General features: G+C 41.1%; 1 protein-coding gene across 1 annotated transcript in view; it reads right to left on the bottom strand.

Annotated features, from left to right (window-relative positions):
• The window catches only part of MTMR2 (myotubularin related protein 2), a 267450-nt gene that overhangs the window by 104673 nt on the left and 144134 nt on the right, over window positions 1-18643 (bottom strand). The gene's annotated exons all lie outside the window — the stretch shown is intronic.

Below are 18643 nucleotides of genomic sequence, written 5' to 3'. Positions count from 1 at the left end.
CAGAGAATTCTTCCGCAAGATGAAAGGATGGTGCTTGCACCAGCATATCATCCAAGTATGGGGCTACTGCAATACCCTGAGTTCTGGCAATGGCTAGAAGAGCCCCGAGAACCTTCGTAAAGATTCTTGGAGCAGTAGCTAGGCCAACCGGAAGGGCAATGAACTGGAAGTGCTGGTCCAGGAATGCAAACCTCAGGAACTGAAAGTGTTCCCTGTGGATTGGAACATGAAGGTAAACGTCCTTCAGATCTATAGTGGTTATAAACTGTCCTTCTTGAATTAAAGGAAGGATGGACCTTATCGTCTCCATCTTGAAAGAAGGGACACTGAGAAATTTGTTTAAGAACTTTAGGTGCAGAATTGGGTGTAAAGTTCCCTCTTTCTTTGGGACCACGAAGGTTTGAATAAAACCCCAAACCTCTTTCTTTGATAGGCACCGGGACAACAACTCCTAAGGAGGATAGATCCCGAATGGACCCTAGAAAGGCATCCCTCTTTTCTGGTCTGGTAGACAGATTTGAGAGAAGGAATCTGCCCCTTGGCGGATGAGATTTGAAGCCTATCTTATATCCCTGAGATACCACCTCCATGACCCATGGATCATGTATGTCCTTGAACCAGGTGTCTGAAAAAAGAGAAATTCTGCCCCTACATGATCTGATCCCGGATCAGGGGCAGCCTCTTCATGCCGATTTGTTTTCGGCGATCTTCTTATTCTGCTTGGATTTATTCCAGGACTGATACGGCTTCCAAGTACTCTTGGGTTGCTCGGCTTAGAGGAGGATTGTTGTTGTTGGGATTTGTTAGAACGAAAATTAGAAGATTGTTGTCCCTTAGACTTGTTCTTCTTATCTTGTGGTAGGAAGGCACCCTTGCCTCCGGTTACCGTAGAAATAATAGAGTCCAGGCCTGGACCAAATAAAATCTTTCCCTTGAAGGGAAGAGAAAGGAGTCTGGACTTAGAATTCATATTCGCAGACCAAGACTTCAACCAAAGAGCCTGGCGGGCTAGGACCGCAAAGCCAGAGGCCTTTGCATTTAGGCAAATAATTTGCATGTTCGCATCACAGATAAAAGAATTAGCAATTCTAAGAGCTTTCATTCAGTCTTGAATATCCTCGAGAGGAGACTCCACCTCAATGAGTTCAAAGAGTCGCACCAGTCGGTAGCCGCTCCGGCAACCGCGGCAACTGCAGCCGCTGGTTGAAACAAAAATCCTGTATGTTGAAACATCTTTCTCAGAAAGGTTTCCATTTTCTTATCCATTGACTCTCTGAATGAAGAACTATGCTCAAGAGGTATAGTAGTATGTTTAGCAAGCGTAGAGATGGCACCATCCACCTTAGTAATAGAGCCCCACAAATCCAGTTGAGAGTCGGGGACCGGGAACAACTTTTTAAAAGTAGACGAGAGAGAAAAGGAAGAACCAATTCTTTCCCATTCGTTCCTAATAATGTTCGCTATCTTAACCAGCACAGGAAAAGTCAAAGGAACTTTCCTGTCTTTGTAAACGCTGTCTAATTTAGGTATCATAGGTTCTTCAGGCAGTGCGACCTCTGGAACCTCTAACGTAGACAGAACCTCCTTTAATAAAAAACGCAAGTGCTCAATTTTAAATCTAAAGGACAGTTCCTCCGCAGCAGGAGGCTTAGACGCTAAGGACTCCAACACAGAAAGTTAACCCTCTGAAGCTACAGAGGTTAACTCATTATCAGATAACTGGGACATAATAGCTAAATCCGATAAATATTTAGATGACTCCGAGTCAGGAGAGCTATGTTTAACCTTTCTCTTGTGTTTGTTAGTGCAAGGTAATGCACTGAGGGCCGCAGACACCTTCGTTTGTAACTGCACGGCAAAGTCCGCAGGAAGAAGGCCCCCTCCGGATGAAGGATTAGATGTGCTACGGGGAACTGCATGTGGAGTGGATAATGTAGCAAGGGTTGTAATCTCACGGGACGCCGAGTCCTAAGAGGTAGACAGTTCAGATGGACTAAGAGCCTTAGCAGGCTTATCTCCCTTCTTAGACATTATAACGGTGTTAAGGCATGTGGAACATAATTGAGTGGGCGTGAAAACCACGGCCTCCTCACAATATAAACAGGTATGATTTAGTACAGAAGGAGTACCTTCTAACATATAAGAGTACTCCATAGCTCAGGTTATACCCACAGAAGGACACAAAAACTTTTTTATTATAGAAAACTGCACCTTTATACTCCCAATGGCTGGGGCACTCACCACCTCCTAGACCCAGACAGTTCACAGAGGAAAAGCTCTCCTCAGGTTCACGTCTCAGTCGGAATGGAGGAAATGAACATAGACCCCTGTTATTACAAGTCCAACAAGTAATAGGAGCTGCGCAACACTTTCAAAAAGGAAAGTGAAACGTAAAAGTGAAACCGGTTTGTTCCCGCCAAAAAAACACAGTCTATCAGCCCAGGAAAAAAAATCACACAAAGCAGCATGTAAATAATTAATACACTGATTAATTAACCCCAACTGTTCAATAAACCCCCTTCAGAGGATATTAACCCTGGATCCTATAAAGGAGCCACACTGTGACCGTTACAGCATTTTATGTGTAAAAGTTGAAACGATCTTACCTCCAGGATCCATGCTGTGGAACAGAACACAGCTTCTCAAGTGTGACAGTCTTATAGCATCGCTCCTGACATGGACTTGAGTGAGAGAAAGCAGGCAGTGAAAATGATTGCTTAGGAGCTGTTAGCAGTAATCTGGATGGTTTTTCAGAAAAATTTTCCCTGCATCTCCAGACTCTAACTTTCATTAATACTCTCACTGAGAGGTTGACATGACTACTTAAAACTCCAGTCCTATCTCGAAGGGCAGATACCCTTTTTCAGGACTCTCTGAATCTTCTGCCACTTCTCTGCCACCTCCTAACGTGACAAAAGGCAAAAAATAACTGGGGTAATGAGGAAGTGGGAGGGATATTTAAGCCTTTGGCTGGGGTGTCTGTCTCCTCCTGGTGGCCAGGTGTTGTATTTCCCAACAGTAAGGAATGAAGCTGTGGACTCTCCCTATCTTAGGAAGGAAATATGTATTTAAAAATACAAAATACAAAGCGTAATTGTTTTTTTTTTTTTCAGAAATTGGGCTGAACATGGGCGAATATGAAATTTTGCCTCAAATCCCAACGTAATTCTATAAATATTTTCGGTGGAATGTTTTGACCAAAATACTCAAAACACTAATTAATCTGATAGGAAAACCCATGTATATGAAAATTACAGGGAATTTAAGGTACAGTGCACTGAAAGCAGCGTAATTTGATTTGTATTAAAGGGCCAGTAAAGATACCAAATAATGTTATATAATTCTGCACATAGTGCAGAATTATATAACATTAGCTTAGCGCTAGCTTTATAAAACAAAGGGCTGCATAGATATTTACCTAAGAAAATGATTTTTACAGAACACCGCTCCTTGCTCTCCTGAGCAGGTCTGTTTTTTTCAGAAATGCATTGTGGCACGCTGTATATTCACAGCCGGCCCGACCACATCATTAAACTGAATCTAGCTCGCTACCAGACCAGATCGGGAGCGAGCAAGATTGAGTTTAATGGCACGGTCAGAGCGGCTGTAAATAGACAGTGTGCCACGAGGCGCTTCTGAAAAAAACAGACCGCTCAGTAGAGCAAGGAGCGGCGTTGTGTAAAAGTCATTTTCTTAGGTAAATATCTGTGACGTGAGTCACCAAGATCTGAGGGCCTGTTATGGAACATTCTTTGGGCTGGAGGTACATGGGCTTAAGGATACCCAGAGACTGCATGGAAATGTGGAATTTTATATGCTGGACACCACATGTACTTTCATAACTCTGTCTTATGTCCATGTCACCCTGTATCCATAAATACAGGATGGGTACAGGGTGTGAGTGTCCCTTGTGGGAGCAATTGTGACTCTATAACCAAAGTGGGCATAAAGGACTTAAAAGTTAATAAGAGCTGTTCTTATATTCTGTAATAAGATGTATTTTATTTACGTTTCTAATCTGATTGTCAGGAGTCTGTCTGGGTAAACTGATTGTGTTCCTGTGTGATTATGTCAACTAGACTGCCCAACATCAGATTGTCTGAGTAAACTTTCTTCCCCAGTTAATTAACTTGATATGTTAATCTGTTTTACCTGTGAATAGACAATTTTTAGAGGTTTGATGTATTGTTCATATGTTTGCTTTACTGTTTAACCAATTCCCTATGTAACCTGAAGCTCTGTAAATCTGGAATTCCAGGGTGTATAAATCTGTGTGCTGCTTTCAAATAAAGTGTTAATTTTTGTGTTCAGAAAACTGAGTGTTGCCTCAGATCTGTTCTCCTCCATAACTTTAGACTGCGATCAAAGGGGGGTACCAGGAGCTATTGCTCTGGATAAAAGGATGTCCAGGACAAGGGAAGTGTTCTGACGGAGGTACTCATTTGGGGTACCAGGTGGTCCGTCACAATATCTATGCAGCCCTTTGTTTTATAAAGCTAGCGCTAAGCTAATGTTATATAATGCTGAACTATGTGCAGAATTGTATAACATTATTTGGTACGTTTACTGGATTAATATTCATGTTTGCAACACGTTTGTTTCCCCTTCTGTACTTCGTCCTCCATTGCAAACTTTTGCCTATCAGTGAGCTCTAATTATTTGTATGTGAGACATCTCGCCATTCGCAGGGACAGCCCCCTTTTTATAGAATTCCATGAGGGCTGTCCTTGTGAATGTTTGACTGAAAAACCACATTTTAAATGGCGATTTCTTTAGAACAGGGCCTTAGGGGCTTATCTATCAAGCTCCGTACGGAGCTTGAGGGCCCGTGTTTCTGGCGAGTCTTCAGGCTCGCCAGAAACACCAATTATGAAGCAGCGGTCTAAAGACCTCTGCTCCATAACCTGTCCGCCTGCTCTGAGGAGGCGGACAGACATCCCCGCAATTCAACCCGATTGAATACGATTGGGTTGATTGACACCCCCCTGCTAGCGGCTGCGAATCTGCAGGGGGCGGCGTTGCACCAGCAGTTCACAAGAGCTGCTAGTGCAATGCTGAATTCGGAGAGCGTATTGCTCTCCGCATTCAGCGATGTCTGTCGGACATGATCCGCTGATCGGATCATATCGGACAGACACATAATAAATAGGCCCTTATGTGTACACTTTATTTGTTACATCCTTCTGCTTACCGATTTGTTGTGCTCTTTAACCTACTGTTTTATTTGCTGTTGGGATTTCGTAAAGAGCTGAGTTATTATTATCAGTTATTTGTAGAGCGCCAAAAGATTCCGTAGCTCTAATTCAAAATACTTCCTATTTTTAATAAAATCTAGAATTGCCATTTGCTTAGATGATTGGTCCCGGGAAGTAGATCATTTCTACTTGATCAATACACATCTGAAGGAGGTAGGACAAATAATGACTTTATACAGGTTATATTTACAATGATTTATTTAAGCTGTTTTGCAGAATAACAATCTACAACACAGAGACAGTATGTACATTACTGTTACGTTATCAAGTAAAATAGATTTAGAGTCTTCATTGCATAAATTAACAAAAAAAGCATATTAACCAAGAAAAATGCACATATTTACATATATTTCAATTATTATTTTGCATAGTCTTTCATTTTAAAGGGACAGTAAACTGCCGAGCGCAACTACAAAAGAGTGGTTACTACTCCTGTGCTTGCAGCTCTTATAATAATTCTCCTATTTTAATACCTTAAAGATTCTCTTCATACTGGGCGCTGCCATCTTGGTGTTTATATGGTCTGACACAACTAGCAGTGTGCAGGGATAAACAGGGTACCTGCTCTTTGGCAGCAGTATCATCTATTTGAAGTTAGTGTGCATGATACAGCATGTGAGTTTAAATTTAAAAAAAAAAATTTACACACAAAATATATTTTTAAAAAAATCACTAGTAATAATATAGCAATGCAGCTGCTGCAAAAGCTCCTCCCTCTCTGTATTGTGCACCCTAACCTGAAGTTCATTACACAGTTGCCAAAAAGCCAGCATCCTCACTGATCTGTAAATGCGCACTTATTCTGTCACAGGTGTGAGAATACCTGTGCTCCAAGATGGCAGCTCCCAGTATGAAGAGAAACCAACAAGAACAGGAGGAAAAGCAACAGCATAGTGAGTAGTAACTATGCTATTGTACTTGTGCCCAGCAGTTCAATGTCCCTTTAAGTGTTCTTATGGCCTTCCAGGGATATAGAAGCACAGGTCTGGCCAACAGTCCTAAGAACCCATTATTTGTGTGGTGGCCATCACAAAGGGGGTAAGGCTTTAAAGTGAATGTAAATTTTGATGCTAAAGTGCCCGGTTTTTAAAACTTTGATTAAAAACAGGGGCACTTTAATTCATAAAAATTTACATTTCACTCCTGTTGTGACAAAAAACTTACCTTTTAAACTTCACAGCAGCTCCAGCTTTCTCCGGTCTCACAAGCCATTTCTGATGTCAGAAATGATTGATAGGTCATTCTCCAATCACAGCTTCCCCCCCGGGGGATTCAGTGTCTGATTCACTGCTGTGATTGGAGGAAGCCGATGCCTCATTTCAGACCCAGGAAGAGGCTTTGAAACAGGTGGAGGAAGCTGGAGCTGCTATGAAGATTAAAAGGTAAGTTTTTTTTCACAACAGGAGTGAAATGAAAATTTTTATGAATTAAAGTGCCCCTGTTTTTAATCGAAGTTTTAAAAACCGGGCACTTTAGCATCAAAATTTACATTCACTTTAACATCTTCTTATGGTAAAATGTATGGGCATTACATAGACCACACAGGAAAATATATTGGCCATGCCAAGGCACATCTTGTTTATCTGCTAAAACACAAATTTGACAAATACTTAATACAAAAGACTTTATCTTGACAAACTAAAAACAGATATGATGTTAAAGGGGCATGTAAGTCTACTATACTATTGCAAATCACCTTACAGTGTGTTAAGGCTGCAATAGCTTTTTAAGACTAAATCAGCACGTGTAAAACATGCAGATCTGCAAGCATACTTAGCTACTGATTGGTATCTAGTGCTTTGAGCTATCCACCAATCAGTACCCTTGTAAGCTCTGACATCTGTGCCAGGCACTTGCATATGGTTCTAAACTCAGTGTTAAAAAATAGATTAAATTGCCAGTAAAGTCAAAATGTAATTCCATGGTTTACATAGAGCATACAATTTTAAACAACATTTTAATTTACTTCTATTATCAAATTTAATTCATTCACTTGCTTAAGAGAGTGCATCTGTAGAATTATACGGCAACAGAGTTTGCAACATGTCTGTAGCAATGTTATACATTGTTGCAAACACTACCTGCAATAGAATGCTCCTGAACTCCTATGAGTCTATCCAGATTTACTTTTCAACAAAGCAAATATAAAAATAGGAAAATTGGTTAAATTGCATGCTCTATCTAAACCATAAAAGTTTAATTTTAACGTTACTGTTCATTTAAAGCAGCATATATTTAATACTGGTTATTTCAAACACTGGCTACGTCAAAGCTGTACTATAGTATGCTGCGGCTGAAATGGTTTACAATTAGAAATCTTAAAACAACAGTTATATAACTTTTAATATAGTGTGTGCCAAAAGTAATACTGACATCTTAAGTCTTATCCATATTATTTTTAACACAAAACGTTTAAAACATGCCCCAAATTTGAGCTTTCAGAGAGGGAAGAAATACCTCTCACATGATTTTTGAGTACAAAACTGTTCAGAACAAAGATACACAGCAGAGGAGTATAGATAGAGATTCAGACCTTAGCTAGTTAAATAAAACCAAGCTTTAACGTATTAGCCTGACAGTGAATTAAGATCCTAAATGCAATACTCAAAAATAACTAAGTAAAGCAAACCTTAAAGGGACACTGAACCCAATTTTTTTCTTTTATGATTCTGATAGAGCATGAAATTTTAAGCATCTTTCTAATTTACTCCTATTATCAAATTTTCTCCGTTCTCTTGCTATCTTTATTTTAAAAGCAGGAATGTAAATCTTAGCAGCCAGCCCATTTTAGGTTCAGCACCATGGATAGCGCTTGCTTATTGGAGGCTTACATTTACCCACCAATAAGCAAGCATAACCCAGGTTCTCAACCATAAATGGGCAGGCTCCTATGCATCACATTCCTGCTTTGTAAATAAAGATAGCAAGAGAACGAAGAAAATTTGATAATAGGAGTAAATTAGAAAGTTGCTTAAAACTGCATGCTCTATCTGAATTATGAAAGAAAAAACACAATATATGACACTGCAAATTATTCAACATTGAGATTTTTTTTGTTTAACTAAAAAATTTAAAAGTCATTTTAATTTAAAACTAAAATGCTGTATTTTGTAAGAACATTTTGGAGTCTCTTAGAAAAACTTATCAATGATTTTCAACAGAAGAGCAACACTAAAGTCTGAGGATTTCTGTAGATAAATAATTTGATTAGTTTCTATAAAGGTTTTATAAAACACAGTTTTACTATGAATTAACCCCTTCAGGACGCAGCTAAATGTCCATAATCAAAACGTAAACATCTGTGCAGACAGGATGTCACATGATCGTCACTGCGAGCATGTGACACCAAGAGGCGCTGATTGGCTCCTGGGGGTCTGCATGTGTTTTTAGGCATTTCCCCAGTTGGATCCACCACAGTTTTTACAAGGAGGGGGGCATGATGCCGCAAAAGTTAGGACGTTCCATAACGTCCTAAAAGCACTAAAGCCCATCTCTCTTAGGACGGCATGGAACATAGTTTGCACTTCTGGAACACGCCCATTTTGCTTCAGATCAGGATACAGCCAGTGACTGGCAAATACTCATGTATGCCAGCTCCTGATTTTGTTTTTTTGTTTTTTAAAAAAAAGGTTCCAACAAAACAGAGTATTTCATGTTTAAATAACATTTCCCTGTAATTATAATTTCAAATTAACTAGTCATTAAACAAAACTAGGCACACATATAAATATATATCTTAAACTTAAAAAAAAAGTATTTGGTTAACACTACTGCTCATACAGACTTTTAGTACATTTACTACTAAGGCTTCAGTGTCCATGAGAAAAAAAAAATGATTAAATAATAACATTAGTAATCTTAAAACCTCATGTTAAAAGGCAAAAATGATAAAGGCAATTAGTTTAACATAAGGACTTTTAAAAAATCCTCTTGATGGTAAATATTGCTATTTTTCCTTTCACGTTTACTCGTGTGCGGAGCAACGGATTCCTTTTACTTTTAAACAAAAACTGAGAACATAGTGCTTAAAATCTCAATGTAAACGTTTAAGCCGTAGCATTTTTTATTTAGCAGCTACACTACTTTTTAAATTAAGTTTTGGTTTTTATAAGAAGATAATCAGTTGGTGTTAGTAGCCAATAACTATTTCCTGTAAAACTCCACCTGCCTACACTTATTAACCCCTAATCTGCCGAGCGGACCGCACCGCTATTATTATAAAGTTATTAACCCCTAATCCGCCTCACTAACCCTATAATAAATAGTATTAACCCCTAATCTGCCCTCCCTAACATCGCCGACACCTAACTTCAATTATTAACCCCTAATCTGCCGACTGGAGCTCACCGCTATTCTAATAAATGTATTAACCCCTAAAGCTAAGTCTAACCCTAACACTAACACCCCCCTAAATTAAATATAATTTTAATCTAACGAAATTAATTAACTCTTCTTAAATAAATTATTCCTATTTAAAGCTAAATACTTACCTGTAAAATAAATCCTAATATAGCTACAATATAAATTATAATTATATTATAGCTATTTTAGGATTAATATTTATTTTACAGGTAACTTTGTATTTATTTTAACCAGGTACAATAGCTATTAAATAGTTAAGAACTATTTAATAGCTAAAATAGTTAAAATAATTACAAATTTACCTGTAAAATAAATCCTAACCTAAGTTACAATTAAACCTAACACTACACTATCAATAAATAAATTAAATAAAATACCTATAATTATCTACAATTAAACCTAACACTACACTATCAATAAATAAATTAAATACAATTCCTACAAATAAATACAATGAAATAAACTAACTAAAGTACAAAAAATAAAAAAAGAACTAAGTTACAAAAAATAAAAAAATATTTACAAACATTAGAAAAATATTACAACAATTTTAAACTAATTACACCTACTCTAAGCCCCCTAATAAAATAACAAAGCCCCCCAAAATAAAAAAATGCCCTACCCTATTCTAAATTACTAAAGTTCAAAGCTCTTTTACCTTACCAGCCCTGAACAGGGCCCTTTGCGGGGCATGCCCCAAGAAGTTCAGCTCTTTTGCCTGTAAAAAAAAACATACAATACCCCCCCCCAACATTACAACCCACCACCCACATACCCCTAATCTAACCCAAACCCCCCTTAAATAAACCTAACACTAAGCCCCTGAAGATCTTCCTACCTTATCTTCACCATACCAGGTTCACCGATCGATCCAGAAGAGCTCCTCCGATGTCCTGATTCAAGCCCAAGCGGGGGGCTGAAGAGGTCCATGATCCGGCTGAAGTCTTCATCCAAGCGGGAGCTGAAGAGGTCCATGATCCGGATGAAGTCTTCTATCAACGGCATCTTCAATCTTCTTTCTTCGGGAGCCATCATCTTCCATCCGACGCGGAACATCCTCTTCTCCCGACGCCTACTCGCCGAATGACGGTTCCTTTAAATGATGTCATCCAAGCTGGCGTCCCTCGAATTCCGATTGGCTGATAGGATTCTATCAGCCAATCGGAATTCGAGGGACGCCATCTTGGATGACGTCCCTTAAAGGAACCGTCATTCGTCGGGAAGTCGTCGTCGGAAGAAGATGGGATTTTTTAAAGGAAAAAGAGCTGAATTTCTTGGGACATGCCCCGCAAAGGGCCCGGTTCAGGGCTGGTAAGGTAAAAGAGCTTTGAACTTTTGTAATTTAGAATAGGGTAGGGCATTTTTTATTTTGGGGGGCTTTGTTATTTTATTAGGGGGCTTAGAGTAGGTGTAATTAGTTTAAAATTGTTGTAATATTTTTCTTATGTTTGTAAATATTTTTTTATTTTTTGTACTTTAGTTAGTTTATTTCATTGTAGTTATTTGTAGGTATTGTAATTAATTAATTTATTGATAGTGTAGTGTTAGGTTTAATTGTAGGTAATTGTAGGTATTTTATTTATTTATTGATAGTGTAGTGTTAGGTTTAATTGTAACTTAGGTTAGGATTTATTTTACAGGTAATTTTGTAATTATTTTAACTAGGTAGCTATTAAATAGTTCTTAACTATTTAATAGCTATTGTACCTGGTTAAAATAAATACAAAGTTACCTGTAAAATAAATATAAATCCTAAAATAGCTATAATATAATTATGATTTATATTGTAGCTATATTAGGGTTTATTTTACAGGTAAGTATTTAGTTTTAAATAGGAATAGTTTATTTAATAAGAGTTAATTTATTTCGTTAGATTTAAATTATATTTAACTTAGGGGGGTGTTAGTGTTAGGGTTAGACTTAGCTTTAGGGGTTAATACATTTATTAGAATAGCGGCGAGATTCGGTCGGCAGATTAGGGGTTATTAATTGAAGTTAGGTGTTGGCGATGTTAGGGAGGGCAGATTAGGGGTTAATAAATATAATATAGGGGTCGGCGGTGTTAGGGGCAGCAGATTAGGGGTACATAGCTATAATGTAGGTGGCGGCTCTTTGCGGTCGGCAGATTAATGGGTTAATAAGTGTAGGCAGGTGGAGGAGACGTTGAGGGGGGCAGATTAGGGGTTAATAAATATAATATAGGGGTCGGCGGTCTTAGGGGCAGCAGATTAGGGGTACATAAGGATAACGTAGGTGGCGGTCGGCAGATTAGGGGTTAAAAAAATTTAATCGAGTGTCGGCGATGTGGGGGGGCCTCGGTTTAGGGGTACATAGGTAGTTTATGGGTGTTAGTGTACTTTAGGGCACAGTAGTTAAGAGCTTTATGAACCGGCGTTAGCCCAAAAAGCTCTTAACTACTGACTTTTTTCTGCGGCTGGAGTTTTGTCTTTAGAATTCTAACGCTCACTTCAGCCACGACTCTAGATACCGGAGTTAGAAAGATCCCATTGAAAAGATAGGATACGCAATTGACGTAAGGGGATCTGCGGTATGGAAAAGTTGCGGCTGAAAAGTGAGCGTTAGACCCTTTTTTGACTGACTCCAAATACCGGCGGTAGCCTAAAACCAGCGTTAGGAGCCTCTAACGCTGGTTTTCACGGCTACCGCCAAACTCCAAATCTAGGCCTAGGTGAGCTAATTCGGAAGTGGCAGTCACATGACCCTGCCAATCACTAGATGTGCTAAGCTAAGGAGGTGATTATGACTCCAGAGCAGAATTGTACCTATGTGTTTAATCTCTTTGCAGGTGTTAAACACATAGCTTTCCATGGCAACTTCTGCAAAAATGATATGCTCTAACAAATTAAAGCATGTCGTCATTTTTGTACCACAATGTTCCTTTAAATAACGAAAACGAATATACCTCACTCACCAGTTATCCCTGTACATGAAAAATAATACAGTGTCACTGTTTTTTTTAGTAGTGTAGATTTAGGCACAAATTAAAGAGAGTAAGTCTTTATAATTTGCTTTGAGAAACTGGTAATTAAAGTGAAAGTCAACCCTAGCGTTTCAGAAACACTTGGATTGACTACTGAAACAAATAAAGGGGACTTTCATTCATGAAGTATAAAATACTTCATGCAGAAAGCTCCTTTATTTGTTTCAAGTGATCGCCTATCTTAGCTGTTACGGCAGCCCACAGCAGATCGCTGTTTTGCTTGAGAGGTGACATTTTCTTAGTCAATTGCCGTGCGGTAAATCCGGCTAGGCGTCCTTGGGAGCCGGATTTCCTGCATGGCTATTTGCTAAGAGATGAAAACGTCACCTTTCAGCAAAACAGCGATCTGCCGTTGGCTGCTGTAGCGGCTCAGATCGGCGATCACTTTAAACAAATAAAGGAGTATTTCATACTTCATGAATGAAAGTCGCCTTTATTTGTTTCAATAGTCAATCCTAGCGTTTGTGAAACACTAGGGTTGACTTTCACTTTAATACAACTGTACAACAGGCTTTATCATCCAGTGCATTATTATTAGTAGCACCTGAAATTTATTTTTAATAATAAATGCCCCTTGTTTGACTTGTGGAGGATTATTATCCTCATTCAGTTGGGGGCACTATCCTCACAAGCCAGTAAGCAATGTATTCCTAGGTATCAGCAGCACATAAACATGAATTTCCTACATGTTTTAATGTAAATAGTTTTTACTTCTGTGCAACAATATCTTTTTAAAAACACAAATTATGCTTACCTGATCATTTTCTTCTGACGTGAAGAGTCCACAGCTGCATTCATTACTTTTGGGAATTCAGAACCTGGCCATCAGGAGGAGGCAGACACACCTCAGCCAAAGGCTTCAAATACCTCCCCCACTTCCATCATCCCCCAGTCATTCTGCCAAGGGAACAAGGAACAATAGGATAAATATCAGGGTGAAAAAGGTGACAGAAGAGCAAAAAATGTACTGCCGCCTCATAGATAAAACGCGGACGGGAGCTGTGGACTCTTTGTGTCAGAAGAAAAGAAAATTATCAGGTAAGCATAATTTATGTTTTTCTTCTTAAACAGGAAGAGAGTCCACAGCTGCATTCATTACTTTTGGGAAAACAATACCCAAGCTGGAGGACACTGAATGCAAACAAAGGGCGGGTACAAAAAGGCGGCCCATTCAAAAGGCACCACACCCTGAAATTACCTGACACCCTACAAAACTCTAAATGATAAGGGAAAAACCAGAAGCCCAGGTAACTGCTCATCAGTTACATAACCTGCAAAGCCCCAGAGTCTGCTGAGCACAAGGCCTCCGAGGAGCCAGCCCAGTGGCTCTCAACTCCCACGAAAAGTACCCCTAAAAGTAAAAAACCTCTATCTACCCCCGAGGGGGAGAATAGAGGACCCCATAAGAGATCCAAAAGACCATCCAACACAGACTCAAATCAAACAGAGCAACCCAAGTTTGTCACAGGACCACTGCCCGGGGAGACAAACTCCCTAGAAGGACAAGGACCAGAAAAATAAGTCTATACTCAGGAAAAAAACGTCACAAGGATGACCAGAAGGCCACTCTCATATCCCTGACACAGCACCATACCACATATGGTGTTCCAGAAAACTGTGAGTTCCCTATTGCATCATAGCCAAGTCAAAACCCTTCAGGTTAGACAAGCATAGACAAGCAGAGACAGGATAACTGTCCTAGCAGTTAAAAAAAGAGCTCTCCAAGAGAACACAGAGCCACCTGTAAACAAGAACTCATGATGACCAATCTACTGGCAGTAAAGATGACCCTAAGCCATTGTGGGACTCATCCCATCAAGAAGCGCCGGAAAATCTCGACAACAGCTCCCGACCAGAAAATTCCTGAAATCCCAGCAACAGACGCCACCAGTAGAGAGATGGGCACCAAGAGTCCACCCTCCCCCAAGGGTAGGACAAACTCAATAATAGTAAATGGTCAACACTGCACAGAGCAGACCAATCCCCAACCTTCCCTCCAGTATAACGGTCCCAGCCCAAAGGCTAAAGACCAAAGACAAGAGTCCCAGACCATCGGAAGAAAAAAGGATGGATCTACAAGGAACCAAAACCCCAGAGTAGAACTCTGACTGCTACTAAAACTGGCATGCTCCATGAGCCATGATAGGCAACTTCGTGCTCGGGTCCGAAAACCACTACACTGCAGCCTTCCAGAAGAAGGAACAGTCCCCCAGGGAAGAAAGTACTCTGACCCCAGCATCCTAATACCAGAATCCAGTTCTGTAATTCTGAGTACGCCAGGAAGGGAAAAAAATCCTACGAGGTGAGAAAAACAAGGACCCACAGGCCTTCCTTCATAGATACTGAATGTACCTCCAAGTCAAGGAGAACACGCAAGAACCCATCCCCCACCCTAGGTGAGAAGAAAAGGGAACAAAGCAACGGTAACCACCCTATAATATAGGCAAGACCCTTCGTCCAACATCGCCAGCCCAGTTGAAACGACAACTGGAGTCTACAAGGAAGCACAGATGTCCCAGTCAGAGAGACCTCAAACTTAAGCCTCAGGCAGACAGTAATCTCCCATGAGAGTCAGAAGCCCCGCCCTCAAAGGTACACGGGGGGGGAACCAAACCCAAAGGGTAAGCAGAAATGCCCATGCCCGTTCCAGGCAAGAGACATGGTCCTAAGTCAGAGTCCTATAAAAACAGAACCAATCAAAAGATCTAACTTCCTGAGGAATCTATCAGCTGCCTCCAATGGTAGGAGCCCTCCACCATCTAAAGTCCGTAGACATAGATTACCTAGCAACAGCCTCAAACCCAAAAGTTTGAAAAAAAACTCCTGACTAGTTGAAGAAATGGGCAACCAGTACCCTTGGATCACAAGGCTATCCTCTCTAGACAGGCCGAATGACCTGATCCACTGCCTGGTGAAGAGAAAGGACATTTCCCTTACCCCAGAAAGGCAAAAGTCTGTGACTAACCTAGGACCTCCTACCCTCGGACCTCCTACCCTCAAGCCCAAAAGGCTAGATCTGCATAAGGTCAAAGGATAGCACCCAAGAGTCTAAAGACCATGGTATGACAAGGAGCAGTTCTTAGAGTGAGAAGACGACAGTCTCCAGAAATCCTTACCGGATCGTTCTCCCGAAATCCCTGCAACAGGAATAACAAAGGGAGCCTCTTTTTGCAGCTCCTGGCAGAAAAGGCAGGGAGACCCCTGCACTCCATGTACCAGAGCAAACAAAACGCTGAGAAAAAAGGAAAAAGGAAATTCTCCGTACTTCCAGAACAGATGATCCAACCCAAAAAGGGAAGGAAGGAAAAACTCCACCACCGCAAAACAAATGCGACTAGGCTACAAGAGTCGACATATGGCCCGCAAGTGAAGACGTAAATTGTCCATCACCCGGCAAACCAGACCTCCGGAGGTCATTCACATCTACAGGAGTGGAAAAGTACACTATAGGAGTGGAAAAGTACGGTTCCGAGTCCCCAGGGACCTTAGGAACTGCGATGACGTCTTGAAAAAGTCGGTCACGTAACTCAAGTAAATTGGAACACCCGGTATTCCATCCAACTACTAACCAGGCTCAACCCTCCTTAGCTTCCAAGATCAGAGAAGATCAGACACATTTAGGGTGGAGTGGCCATAGGCCCATAAAAGGCCAACTTGTATCAGAACTCCCAACCCTTCTTCCAGAAACGTTTTTATCTACCCACTAGGCCCCATACTTCGTAGTAGGATCCGAGCCTGAAGTCCATATCAATAGGCCAAGTGACATTCAGGATCCGACAGGATAATTGGCACCACAAGGGTGACATGAACCCAAGGAACAGCAGACAGCGCCCAACCAGTACCTGCCTGGTACAAGAACACCCCAAAACTGTCTAAGGTCCAAGAAAAATCAACCTGAAGGTTCGATAATATGAATTAGGACATAACTTCGTTCCTAACCAAAAGTGCGCAACTTCCAAAGAAGTGCCCATGTGACCACAAAATCGCAAGTATCAGTTCCAGAGAAAGAATGTTCCCAAAATGGGAATTATATCAGACGTGAGCTTATTAAAAACAAATCAAACACATCCATCCGGATCAAAATAAAAGTATGGCAGCACCCGCAGGTGAACGCCCAAGGTAAATGGGTACGCCAACAGGACCAGCCGATCAGAGGCCCCATTCACCCAAGCTCAGAACTGGAACCGATACATAAAAGAAAGAAAAATGGAGACGTCAAGAAGATTAGCTTCATCCCCAAACGTCTAACCCAGCTTGCCTCGGATCCCTCAGCCCACTAGGACTGGAATCCTCCAGCTACGCCAAAACATGCCTTAGTAGAACACGAAGACGTGCCAGCCTATAACGGAAGGCAAAATCATCCCTCGCCGGATCGATAAACGACCCGGCCCCGAGGTTCTGGGGCACGCACCTCGCCGGACATAGAATCCTCTGGGGCGGATGGCTCAACGCACTCTAAGGTCCCTGAGTAGTGAGAAGAGAGTACTCTAGAACGGCAATTGGAACATAACTGATAAACGACCCCGGCCCGAGGTTGGGGCCCCTGAAGCCTCAGGGGCCGACGCTTCTCCTGAAGACCAAACTGAATCAAGCGATCCCACGCCCGACGAGCCTTGGTTGACAGAACACGGACAGTACCTTAAAAATATTTCACTTGGGAGATATAAGTGAGCCAGTGCCATAGATATGTCCATGCGGAACCTTGCCGTAACCTCTGGAGGAAACTAGCCACCTTCCGGAAAAGGAGTAAAGGCCATAGGGACACCTGCTTGCGTATCAAAGGAAGGTTCTGGGGCACGTGCCTCGCCGGACATAGAATCCTCTGGGGCGGATGGCTCAACGCACTCTAAGGTCTCTGAGTAGTGAGAAGAGAGTACTCTAGAACGGCAATCGGAACATAACTGATGGGCATGGATAACCAGGGCCATTTCATATTCATCACAAGACGCATTCTCCGCATCGGAGACATCCGTGTCTAAAAAATCAGAATCCTCCATAATCTTGGGATTACAAAAATGACAAACACTAACTGGCACCCCTTTTAACACACCCAATGGCTGGGGCACTCAGCACCTCCTGTGAACCAGACAACCAACGAGTAGACTCTCTCTGTCGCCACACAGTCAGCATACGAAAGTGGAAAACAACGCAACCGCACCCGGTCACGAGGTACACCGTGCCAGTCACATAAAGAGCGCACAAATCTAAAGAGATTGCGCCAATTGATAAGGCTGTTATGTTCCGAAAAGCCATGAGCCAAAGTATTATTACGCATTAGCAGATAGAACCACATAACAAACATGATTAAAGTCCCCCCCCCCTTTTCAATAACCCCCCTCAGGAGATATTAACCCATGATTCCTTTTTTAAGATAAAAGGAGTCCCACTGGGACCCTACCTTCTCTCGTTACCATTACATTCACAAAATTAAATAAAATGAAATAATCTTACCGGAATCTGCGCCATGTAACAGGAACACGGCCCTTCAAGTGTGACAGATAGTAGCCTCGCTTCTGACATGGACTTGAGTGAATAAAGGCAGGCAGCGAAACTCGTCAATGCTGATTGCCAAGGAGCTGTTAATATGAGTCGGGATGGTTTCGCAGAAAGACTCTACCTGCATCTCCGGACTCTAACCTTCATCCATGCTCTCACTGAGAGGCTGACATAATTACTTAAAGCTCCAGTCCCATTTCAAAGAGTACTACTCTCCATAAGAGACTATCTCAAACTTCTGACACTTCTCTGCCAACCTCCTGTGACGAAAGGCAAAGAATGACTGGGGGATGAGGGAAGTGGGGGAGGTATTTAAAGCCTTTGGCTGGGGTGTCTTTGCCTCCTCCTGGTGGCCAGGTTCAGAATTCCCAAAAGTAATGAATGCAGCTGTGGACTCTTCCCATTTAAGAAGAAAATAGTGTTTGTTCTAATATATGTTAGATATATATTTCACTTACACCTCCAGTATGAATGCAGCTGTGGACTCTTCCCATTTAAGAAGAAAATAGTTTTTGTTCTAATATATGTT

This window comes from Bombina bombina, chromosome 3, assembly GCF_027579735.1.
Source record: "Bombina bombina isolate aBomBom1 chromosome 3, aBomBom1.pri, whole genome shotgun sequence".
NCBI classification, from domain to species: Eukaryota; Metazoa; Chordata; class Amphibia; order Anura; family Bombinatoridae; genus Bombina; species Bombina bombina.
Note: the sequence above shows the minus strand (reverse complement) of the source record. Positions and strands in the feature narration are given on the sequence as shown.